The following is a 12216-nucleotide window of genomic DNA, read 5'->3' as shown; positions in this document are numbered from 1 at the left end:
ACAGGCCGGTGTCTGTGAGGCAGTTTCTATACTGTGTTAATTTAGGTGGGATGATCCAAGCTGAACTTCAGCAGCACCATGCTGTGGACTGGGATTCTAGACGGAATAAAAAGGACAATGGCAGAGCATTCATCCTTCTCTGCTTCTTGGCTGATGATGAACTGTGAGCATCTGCCTCACACTCTGGCCATCATGTCTTCCCTGAGAGGAAGGACTATACCTTCAAACAGAGAGAGGAAATAAATTCTCCTGAGGTTGCTTTTGTCAGGCATAACGACAAGAAAAGTAGTTTTTCTTAGTTTCGCATAGTAGGACCATTTTCTGAAGAGTTGGGGTATCAGCCATTCAGTTGTGGAACCCACTGAAATAGTGTTTTGGTGGCTGAGAATCCACGAAGCTGACACAGAATTACTCTAAGCAAGGGGACAGGATTTCAGTAAATTTTTGAGGATTTTCTCAGTAAAGGCCTCATAGCCATGTCAAAAATTGTAATCAGGTAGTATATTAATGTTAAAAGGCCAAGGGCACAACCGAGAAATGGTGACATTTTGAGAGCCGTTAACAATGGAAGTAAAAACAGACTATGATGGCACAGAAAACTGTAAACAAAATGACACTACTAACAACCTCAGTGTGCTTAGTGCTGTAAAGGACATCCCTGATCCATACATGATATGCCGTTGGCAGTTCTACAGGCAGAGGTGTCCAATGGAGAAGGGCTTCTCCCTCATGCAACACATCGCCCAACAGTCACGTCACCAGGCAGTACTGCATTCTAGTTTTTCAGGAGGAGTATGAAGGATGAGAACGTCCAAGGAGAGAAAGAAGGCGACCACAGAAGGCTTTGTGGAGGGAGGGATGCTTTGGGTAAGAGCAGAGGTTGGAGGAAGGTCGAACAGGGCAGAAGGAAAATTGCAGAAGGCTCGGAGTTCCCTAATGATCATAATTATCTCTGGAATATGTCACCTAAAAAACTAGGATGCGCTCTCCAACAGGAAAGATGTTTAAGACCATATATTTAAATAGGAAGGTATAAACATTTCTGGAAAGCAAACGTAAGCTAAGCTTTCTTACTATGAAAATGCAAGCATGAAGCATTTTGCATGCTAGTATGACGTGGCAGAAAATCCCACGCCTGACCTCCTGTGAAGGGTTGCTGTGGACATAACATGTATCCTAGACGTATTCCATAGATTAGATTTAAGGTATACATGAAACATAAATGAACTCTGTGCCTTAACTTCTGTCCTATCAGGCAGTTACCTTATTACACATAGGCCAAGACTGCAAGGCCTGTGGATTGATATGCAAAACTGTTTGGACACTAATTTGCATGAGGGAGTTTTCACCTCAGTGCCTCTGTAATATGTCACAGCCTTCAGATCACTTCCAACACAATCCAACTTTACGTAGGTGTTAGGTCTTTTTTTCCAACTTTACAGTTCGATGACTCCAGGTTTTCTGTGGAGATGGTGTTGGCCTTCTCAGCTCGTCTGCTCTGGCCTTTTCCTTCTCAACTGAGGTAGACACTGTGAGGATCAGGTGTTCTTTGTGTTCAGAGATGCTGCACATAGAGCCAGGCAGAGGGGAATATTTTCCTGATGATCTCAGGATAATCAAAGGGGCCATTAGGATGGCAATTATACTCCTAGGTCATTTGCTCTTCTATGCCTTTGTTCCATAACTCAATCTTGTAACTGCTTAAAGTAGAACATTCTTGTGCTTTTGTACTAAAAATACTAAGGGAAAATGTATGTTTTCTTCTTAAGGAAACACCCACATCTGGCATCCTGTGTGATGAATGTTTTATGATCATTGTAAGTTCAATAGAGAGGGAGAAGTCATTCAGGTATTATTATGCATAATTCACTACTAACAGCAGCATATGTCTGCGCTGGTCATTAACGGTTTGCTTTTAAATCTATTCTCTGTTCTTCCTGCTCTGCTTTGCATTGGGGAGACCCTAATGGTCCCAGATCCCTCTGGCCAACCCACATTCCCTTTCTTGGTCCTCGCAGCCTCAGGGGTGACTGGGGCTTGCTGCTTTGGTACTAAGCAGTTTCTTCTCACCATGTACCATTTGGCTTTCCAACTTCGCTTCTGTGAAGATATCCTAGTTTTAAATCCTCTCTACAAACTCTGTGATGTAGTCTGTTTTCCTTGCTCAACCACATCCAGCAAAATGTTTAAATAAAAAACATGTATATACAATACATGTCAGTGTTTAGTGCCAAGAAATAGAGCACACTTTAGCTTTCAAGTTGTAAGATTATTTTCCTGGAAGAGTTCTCTCTGAAGAACGTCAGATTATAGTCTGAGGAAGCAAGGGCTCCAGATCTTTCTAGGATCTATATAGTGAATAAGGGATGTTTTGTCTGCATATTAAATATAAAAATGAACTAAATTGGCTCAACCAAGAAAGGGCTTTGCTCTTTGATATGACGAGTGTGATGAGCGGCATCCGTGTGTCTTTGTTCAGACTCTAACAGCATCAGGGCTTGAGGCTGGCATCTGCACAGTCTGCTTCTTTCCTTTACAAGATGACAATGGAGCAGCTGTATCCTCATGCGTAAAGCAGGGACACAGAAAAGGAGAAAGCAAAGGAGGGAGCAGAGCAGAGAAAGGAAGGGAGGAAGGAGGAGGAGGAAGAAGAAGACAAAAGGAAGGTGTTGATGCTAGATCCATCTGTTGTTTTTGTCAGGGAGATGAAGACATCATAGCTGATTCTCCTTATGTCCCCACAGCTGGATCCCAAGGTCACCCATTCCCGGCTGTCAGGGAATCTGGGAACGGTAGACAGGAGTGTCGTGATGGGTATGAGGGAGAAATGGGATCGCCAAGTCTCTGCTTTTATGCTATTCCAGGGTTTCATGGCTGTTGTACTTTGTGTGTAAACTCTAAGTGTATTTCTAAATTATCACAAAAAGTCAACAATTATTCTTAGTCTGACTTATTTTCAAGAGCCCATGTGAATATTAAGAATTTTGGGGGCAGGTGTCTTATCAGCATCCTAGGCATTTAGCTCCCATCAGTTAACCTTGCCCTCCAAATGAGATAATTGTACCCAAGGAAAATAGAGCTGTGGAGCCTGGGCAAGGGTTTTGAATGTCTCCTTCCCACATAACCAGATCTCAACAAGGAAGAAAGTTATAAGCCTCAGCAGGTATCCAGAGGGGGCCAGAATTCCTTGTCGTGAATGTCAGTCATTTGGTTGGAAACATAGACTTCAAAAGTTTGACTCTTTAATCACGGAGCATTCTACTGTCTGCCTGATGCAAGATGTTTGTGAACCAACCAAGTATTAAACCAAAGCAACCAATAATTAAAATAAAAGTTAAAAATTGATTTCCATGTCCTTCCTCTTAGCCCTTTTAACTCTCTTGTGAGCAGCTGTGAACCCAGTGTGATAATGGTTGCCAGATGCCATTTCTTGGAAATGTGGATTGTCTGCTACTGGGGGAGGGGACAGGGTACATCATAAAATGTATTTCTTGTTCAAAGTCATAGTTACGGGGAGAATGTTTTGACAAAACTGAATTACTTAACAAAAACAATGGAGGGAAAAAAATCAGTGCTGCCTACATTTCATGTCCAATATAAGCAATTAGAAATATTTGTGGTTCGAAAATCAGATGTAGAGGCCTTTTGGTTTCTAGGCCTCCAATTGGCACACCAGTGCTGTATGGGTTCCTGACCACAGAACTCAGAAGATTGCAGGGTGTGAGGAAGTAAAACTTCAGTGTCCTTGTGGTCGCACTGGAAATGGGTGTAAAAGACAATCCTGCCAGCATGTGAGCCTTAGGTGGTCATTTCACACCAAGGCTCCACCTTCTGAGCTTTGTCTTGTATACCAATTGCCACATATGAGCCATAAGAACAAAGACTAAATCTTTGGTTGAAAGGGACCTTATCGACCCTCATTGCTATAAACAGCATTTTAACTGGGATTTCTGCTTCTTTCTTCCCCCACCACAGAGTGTCTTCTACTCAGCATCCAGGATGCTCCTTTAAAATGTGCATTCGATATGATCACTTCACACATAAAACTCAACGGTGGCTCCCCACTGCTCTTAAACAGAATTCAGACAATTCTGTGACCTAAAATGGATCTCGGTTTATTCGCCAACTATGTTTTGTATTCTTTCCTTCCTCCTCAATCAGGTCTTTTTCTTTCCAAATCACACCTGTCTGCCTTATCTCATCCTAACACCTTCACTCCTGCCATGTTCTCCCTGTGAAGTTCCATAGATGTGCTGTCTTCTTTTGGTGCATTCCCTCTTTTTCACCCAGAAATCCATCTTCTCATGGTAGCTATTTTGACAGCACCATTTAGGGAACACTTTCTTGTTAGTTCTGCCTCCTCTCATCACCGGAAACGATGCTGTTCAGTATTTACTAGCCTATGATTTGTTTCATTTTTCTGGAACGGAAACCCAACACACACACACACACACACACACACACACACACACACACACACACACACACAGACCTCTCTGTCTGGTTCACTGAAATTTACTCCTGACACCGAGAGTAGGAGATGATGTCTTAGGGCTCATCATAGCTCCGTGCAGAGGAGTTGTAGATGTTGAAGACCCTTGGGCATAGCCCAGGGATGTGGAAGAACAACGGATTGAAGTAGAACCATTTGGTGAGTGGGTGTTGGTTTTGATACCACTGATGTCTTTAAGTGATATTTCAACTAGACTGTTTCCTGACAGTGGCATTTGGGGACAAAGTCAAATATGTCATTATGCTTTACCACTTACCATCTTGTAACCAAAGTTGGTTGAGAATTTTAACTAACAGTTACTCTGTAATGTGATCTTTATCAGTCATGTGAATGATTGGCTGAACAAACAAAGCCCTCTCCAACATCATATCTATCTATCTATCTATCTATCTATCTATCTATCTATCTATCTATCTATCAGTGAGGAGTTTCTGTGTTTTCTTCCACTCCAGCAGGGCCTGTGCACATCACCAGGAGGGAATGATGACGAGGCTGGTGGGTCCAGGAGGGCACACAGCTCTAATGGATAAATCTTCACTTCTACACACATAATGGAGTTCTATCAGGTATCGGGCAGGTATTGGGCAGAAATTACGGTCTAGACCTGTGCCCTGTTGAAAATACCAAGTGACTTTTGTTCCCCCGACTCATGGGGTCATTGCTTTGTTACTGATTGGCCTTCAGAACGGTGTTCATCTAACTCCTGCACATAAGCCTCAGCAAACTCCTCTGACATCTGTTCTCAGACACTCTGAGAATATCCATCAGGACAAGAGGATTAATATTTCTCTGGTATTCTGCCTTTATGGACCTTTTTCGCCTTATTATGTGCCTCCCAGTGTAATTATAACAAAATTATCGAAATCTTTGTTGTGGATAAATCTTGTTTCCAATTAACTTTACTACAGACTGTGCTCTTGCCAGAATCTACATTGCATTGATTACCATCAGAAGGATGAAACAGATTTGTCAATGGCATTCCTAGGCAGAAGACAACAGTGATAATGACATTGATGACATGCCAGTGACATAGACCAAGCATGTCAGGTACATTATGTATATAAGATTATACATGTGTTATTATGTATTAATTATATATTATTATACATATACATTACATATAATATAAACACACATACAATATCTACATACATTATAAATGTATATAAACATAATGTATATGTATTACAATATGCTGTTTGTACATCTTAGTACATCTCTTATAGCTAGTACATGAATATTATAATTCTATTCGATAGTAATAAAGGAAAATAAGACTAAGACACAGAAGCTAAATGGACAATGTGTCCCATGCTGGTAAGTTTACAGCCTTGAATCTACCCTGATGGACACAAGGCAGCCAATGTGGAGAAGTGGGTATGATGAAAACTTTCCCTGTGCAGGGCATGTGGCCCTCCCCTCTGAGCACATGGCCACACGGGACGGCACACTCACTGTATTGAACTGTGACTTCTTTAGGAAAGTTGTAGATAATCTGCAAAGTCTGTCAACTCAAAAGTCTGACTGAATGTCACCCTGTGACCTATGCAAAAATGCTGATTTCTCTTGTAAAGGAACTCAGTACTTTTGCACATCACTCTTTCCTATCAAGAAAAACTGGGTTTCTGTAAAAAAAAAAAAAAAAGCTAGATTTTAGGTGGATACTAAAATAGCTGTGCCAGATTTCTCTTCGTTCTCCTTTGCCCCTTCAGAATGTTCTCTTTCTGTTTCCTTGAGTCACAAACATCTGTTTTTGACCATCCAGCTAATTGGGCTCCACTGAGTGTTCTAATGAGGGCAGAGTGAGCGAGGGAACGATTTAATGCCCACAGAAAAGCATGTTTCTAATTGTATATCCGGTGAAGGTGGAAAGGTTAAAGTAATGAGCTGCTCCAGAGTCCTGGCCAGAGAGCGAGAGCTTTGTTGTTTCACATTTCATCTCTGTCATTGTCACCGAGACCCACTCTTGTTTCCACCCTGGCATTGATTGCCAAGAGGCACTGCTATTACGTTCCATTATGATGCCAGTTCTGAAGGAGGTCGGTCTGTTCTTACCACGCAGTGACAGTGTGCAGGCGACTATAATCACCCTTCTCTCCGCTGCACTCCTCAACATCTTGTCTACAGCTGTGAAGGGCCGCATTAGTGCCAATTAATCTGGGGCAGGTTTACTGAAGGAGGGATGCAGTCCAGTTTGAAAGGGATAGCCCTCGAGTTTCCTTTCCAAGTGGCAGTTTGAAAAGAGAAGGAACTTTAACTGAAAGAAGCTTTCATGGGAAGAGACTCTGACTTTTAAGTCGCACGGAGATTGACATCTCTGAGTAGCTCTAGTCCCCCTGCATTCTCCAGAAAGCACAGAGGTAGCGTCCAAATCAAAGGAATATATTTAATGTCTGTAACTCAAGGTATTTATATTGAAGAGAGTAACTAAAATCTTTATGGAAATGTGCTTTGATGGAGAGGCACTTAAGTTAGTGACTAGGGATAGTATAGACGAGTGGCCATTCTAGCAATGGAGGATTCCGTTGCTGTGGATACCTGAGCCCCGGAGGTGCAGAGTGATTGGGTGTGGCAGGGAAAACCTTTACTTTCATTGCTGATGGATAGCGATAAAAATATTTAAACTTCTGTTTCAGAACTCAAAATTCAGTGTTAAAAATGAAAATTTGGGGTTGGGGATTTAGCTCAGTGGTAGAGCGCTTGCCTAGCAAGCGCAAGGCCCTGGGTTCGGTCCCCAGCTCCAAAAAAAAAAAAAAAAAAAAAAAAAGGAAAAAAAAAAAAGGAAAAAAAGAAAAAAGAAAATTAACCCATTCTGTGTGCTTATCCCTCTCCACCCTGATCATGCGGTATTAGTGTTACAAAGTAACACACTGAAGGTTGAGGGACTCATTTAGTTGGTTTAAGATTAATGTATAATATTAATTCTGATATTTGAATATATGCTTGACACACAGGATTGCTTTCCACACCCCTAAACATAACAATATCTCAGGATACTCTAGTTTCTTCTATAAAACAAGACAGTATTTCCATCTGATTTAGACTTAGCCTCCTGGCTGTTCAGTACTATCTTTATTTATTTATTTATTTATTTGATTTAAAACTATCTAATTTTTATGTTTGAGTGTCTTGTATGCAAGACTGTCTGTGTGCCACATTTGTGCCTGGGACCTGGGGAGATTAAAGGAGGGTGTTCGATCTTCTGGAACTGGAATTATGGACAGTTGGGAGCTGTCTAGCAGGCCTGAGAGAACTCAGGTTCTCTGCAAGAAAATATGTGCACCTAGCTAGTGAGCCCACAGCACCATCTTTAGATAAATTATAATTTCTACCACACTTTAAATGCTATGAAAATAGTTCTTACATTATATTGCTTTGAGAATAATTAAAGAAAAAGTCAACATATATTCTTTACAGGCAGATTTTTCTTATTAATTAATTTGTTTTACTTTCCAATCACACCCCTCTCTTCTCCCAGTCTCCCCTTATATAGCTACCCCCACCTCCTTTTCTTCTCTATTGAGAAGGGGGGAGGTTCCCCTTGGGTACCAACCCACCCTGGCACCTCACTGTAAGACTAAGCATATCCTCTCCTACTGAGGTCAGACAAGGTAGCTCTGATAGAAAAACAGGATCCACAGTCAGGCAAGAGTCAGGGTAAGCCTCCGCTCTAGTTGTTGGAGGACCCCCATGAAGACCAAACTGCACACCTACTACATATGTATGGGAGGACTAAGTCAAGCCTATGTATGCTCTTTGGTTGGTGGTTCAGTCTCTGGGAGCCCCTAAGGGTCCAGGTTAGTTGACTCTGTTGGTCTTCTTGTGGCATTCCTGTCCTTCAGGTCCCTCAAACCTTTCCCCAGTTCTTCCATAAGACTTTCTGAGTTTCAGCTAAAATATGGATTCTGCATCTGTTTCAGTCAGCTGCTGGGTGGAGCCTCTCAGAGGACAATTATGCTGGGATCCTGTCTGCAGGCATAATGGAGTATCAGTAGTGTCAGGGATTGGTGTTTGCCTATGAGATGCATCTTAAGTTGGGCTGGTCATTGGTTGGCCATTCCCTCAGTCTCTCTTCATCTTCGTCTCTGCACTTGGAGGCAGGACAGATTTTGGGTCAAAGCTTTTGTGGGTGTGTTGGTGTCCTTACCCTTTCATTGGGGGTTCTGCCTAGAGGACTACAGAAGGTGGACACTTCAGGCTCCATATCTCCCATTGTTAGGAGTCTCACTGGAGTCACCCTCATAGACTGTGATGCCTCTCCCATCCCAGGTCTCTGGCATATTCTAGAGCTGACTCCTCCTCCTGCTCCAGACAGAATTTTTAATCAAAAATACTTGTCACACATAGTTGGTTGAACTCACAGACATGCAATAGCTAGATATGGAAATGCAAAGTTAGCTAAAACTCCAATCTCCATCTTTGGCATATCTGCCATGGCCTCATCTGGTCACCTTTTAGTCAGATTCCCAGGATTTTCATTTTTCTTTGATCAGCATCTTGATCTTCTTCAGGCAGGCCTTGTTTCTTCCTCTGAGGTTTTATCCTTTCCCTTCCCCTTCTCAAGTGATTATCATTCCCAGGTCTTAGCATCTTCTTCTTGCCTGTTTTGCTGGTGTGTTTTGTCAACTTGACTCAAACTAGAGTCACTTGGGAAAAGAGGACCTCAACTGAGGAATTGGCTGTCCACTAAACTGGCTTGTGAGTATATCAGTGGGACTATTTTACTTACTTTTGATTAATGATTGATGTGGGAGGGCTTAGCTTATTTGGGCAGAGACAGTCCTGGGCAGTTGGTTCTTTCATGTATAAGATAACTAGCTTCACATGACCCCAAGAACAAGTCAGTAGACAGAAGTCCTCCATGGTTCAGTTTCAGGTTCACGTTCTACCCTCAGGTTCTTTCCTTGACTTCTCTCAATGGTGAAGTGTTATGGGAATGTGTAAGTCACATAAACTCTTCGTTTCCCAAATTGTTAGTAATCATGGGGTTTTAATCACAGTAAAACAAAACAAGACATAAAACCAAAACAAAGCAACTCAGAACCAAAACCAACCAAATAGCAACAAAAAAAAATCCCACAACAGCAATGAAAAACAAACAAACAAACAAACAAGCAAGCAAGCAAACTAGGACACCTGGAAAGAGAGATCTTTGCTTGAGGAATTGCCTTCATCACTCAGCCAATTGTGTGAACCAACCCTGGGCAGATGGAAAAAGCAAGGTGAGCAAGCCAAAGAGAACAAGCCAGGAAGCAGCTTGCCTCATTTCTTGCCTCCAGGTTCCTGCTTGAATTCCTTCCTGCCCTAACTTCTCTCAGTAATAGACTGTGATATGGAAATGTCAGCCAAATAAACTACTATCTCTTCCAAGCTGCTTTTTGTTATGGTGTTTATCATCAAAACTCATACTAGAACAGAAACTGGTACCAGGAAAGCAGTGCAGTGAAAGATATAAACGTGCCTTGGGGGATATTGGGGAATCATTTGAAACCCAGACTGGAAAGGCCAATTCTCAGAGCTTCCTGAGCTCTTATGGGAGCTTGGAAGACATGCTTGGCAGAAGAAGAGTAGACAATTGAACCTTGATTTGGAAACTTTCAGAGAGTAGCAAAGATTCTATCAGGGCTTGTTAGTCACATTTAAGTGATACTTTTTCCTCTAACCTGGCTAGCTCTCAAACAGTTGAGACAGAGACTATTAGATTTATTTAACAAGTTTTAAGGCACAATAACTGAGAAGATATTTATTTACTCTAATCCTTTAAGCTAACTTAGCTACTTCCCAGCCAGAATCCCAGAGATACTTTCGTTTTAATATTGGTCTGGGTCCCTTTGCTCCATGTGTGTTCTCCTGGTGGTTCCTGGTCCCTCATCTCATGAAGAATCTTCTCTTCTTCCCTCTGGAACCCCTCCTCACTGGAATTGGAAATCCAGCCCTATTATCTTCTCTGCCCAGTCATTGGTCCTTCAGTTTTTATTCACCAATCAGAAATAATTGGGAAGCAATATTTCTACAACATTGACACTAGAGATTCTTAAATAAGCATTACAATGCCATGTCTGGATTGCAACCAGATATGAGGCTACTGAAATCAGTATTTGAATAATCAGCAAGGATAATTTTTACACAGCACACAATAACATTTCTCCCATTTAGTCCAGTAAAAGGCTCTTTCTCTTAGCATAACAAGCTAAATATAATAATAATTATGAAAATTACCAGGTATGATCTATATTCATAATGTTTAGTCCAAATGTATTTGGAAGTGCAGAACAAGCAGCTTATAGAAATGACAGAGAAAGTTGCCTGTCTGGACTGTCCGCCAATATTTCTCTGTCTCATAGGATCACTCATCTTTGGCCTTTTGGCCAAGAATATCTGACAGACTTCTTTGTGAAGCAGGAATTATGGATGACTTGTCTTCCTTGTCTTTGGAAAGCTCAGCAGTCAACTTTGCTGCATCTCATTTTTGTCCAGTTTGGATGGCATGTTCTCATTAGTTGAAGCAAGGTCAGTTTCTTGCCCAGTGGCTAGTTTGTCACATAGGAAGTGAACTCCATATTGAGGTACTTTGATACTCATCATCTTTAAAGTAGAATGGGGGGTCCTTCCAGTAGCAGATCTGTTTTATTGTCATAAAAACTTTTGAATGATAAAACATCATTAAATGCCATTTTCTGTGGATCTCTGAGGTTTGTGACGACTATATCTGTCTATCTATCTATCTATCTATCTATCTATCTATCTATCTATCTATCTATCATTGTCTATCTGAATAACAAACACTGTTTTATCCTAGTTATTTACTATTTGTTCAACCCTAGGAACCATACTTCTGTAATTAACTAAACTAGTATCTAACATGACCATAAGTTTGATTGATTACCTATTAACTTGGGTCTCTTAAATATTCTAAACAGTTTGTAATAGCAGTTATCAAGGACTAGGACTTTACATTGCACATTTAAATGAATTATTTAGGTACAATGCCTTAGTATGTTATGGCAAAATATAATCCTAAATCTGTATCAATATACAAGGTTCTATACCATTGTAACTAAATATAAACCTTAATTTATATCAATATATAAAGATCTAAACCAGTAAAAGATTTTTGTCTTGTTGATGTTCTCTGGCCTAAAAGTAGATTCAATAATCTATCCTTTTGTCCTATTATTCCTATTCCTGTAGGATGAGAAAGGGCAGGTCCAGGATAAGGGGAAGCCTATTGTTGGATAAGAAGGAAGGTTAGGTGAGGAAAAGAATTCCTGTGGGAGAGTTAGTAGAAGGCAAGATAACTAACTTGGCTAGCTCCCAAATAATTGAGACAGAGACTATTAGTTTTATTAGTATTTAACAATATCTGCACAACAACTGAGCAGGTGTTAATTTATTCTAATCCTCTAAGTGAATCTAGGTACTTCCCAGTCAAAATCCCTGAGATAATTTCATTTTAGGATTGACCTGGGTCGGTCTGCTCCATGTGTGTACTCATGGTGGCTCCTAGTCTCTCACCTCATGGCGAATTCTCTCTTCTTCTCTCTCTATCCCTCTCCTCTATTGAGGGGGGAACCAATAGAGAGGGGAATGATGGGGAACAAGTGATCTGATAAAGGAAGTGAAGAAAACACCGGTCTCTAAATGGGGAGGGGAGGAAGGGTAAATACAGAAGGAGAGGAGGGAGAATAACAGTAAGAATGTTT

Source organism: Rattus norvegicus, chromosome 8 (genome assembly GCF_036323735.1).
Source record: "Rattus norvegicus strain BN/NHsdMcwi chromosome 8, GRCr8, whole genome shotgun sequence".
Classification (NCBI taxonomy): Eukaryota; Metazoa; Chordata; class Mammalia; order Rodentia; family Muridae; genus Rattus; species Rattus norvegicus.
The sequence above is the reverse complement of the archived record's forward strand: the minus strand, read 5'-3'. Positions refer to the sequence as shown.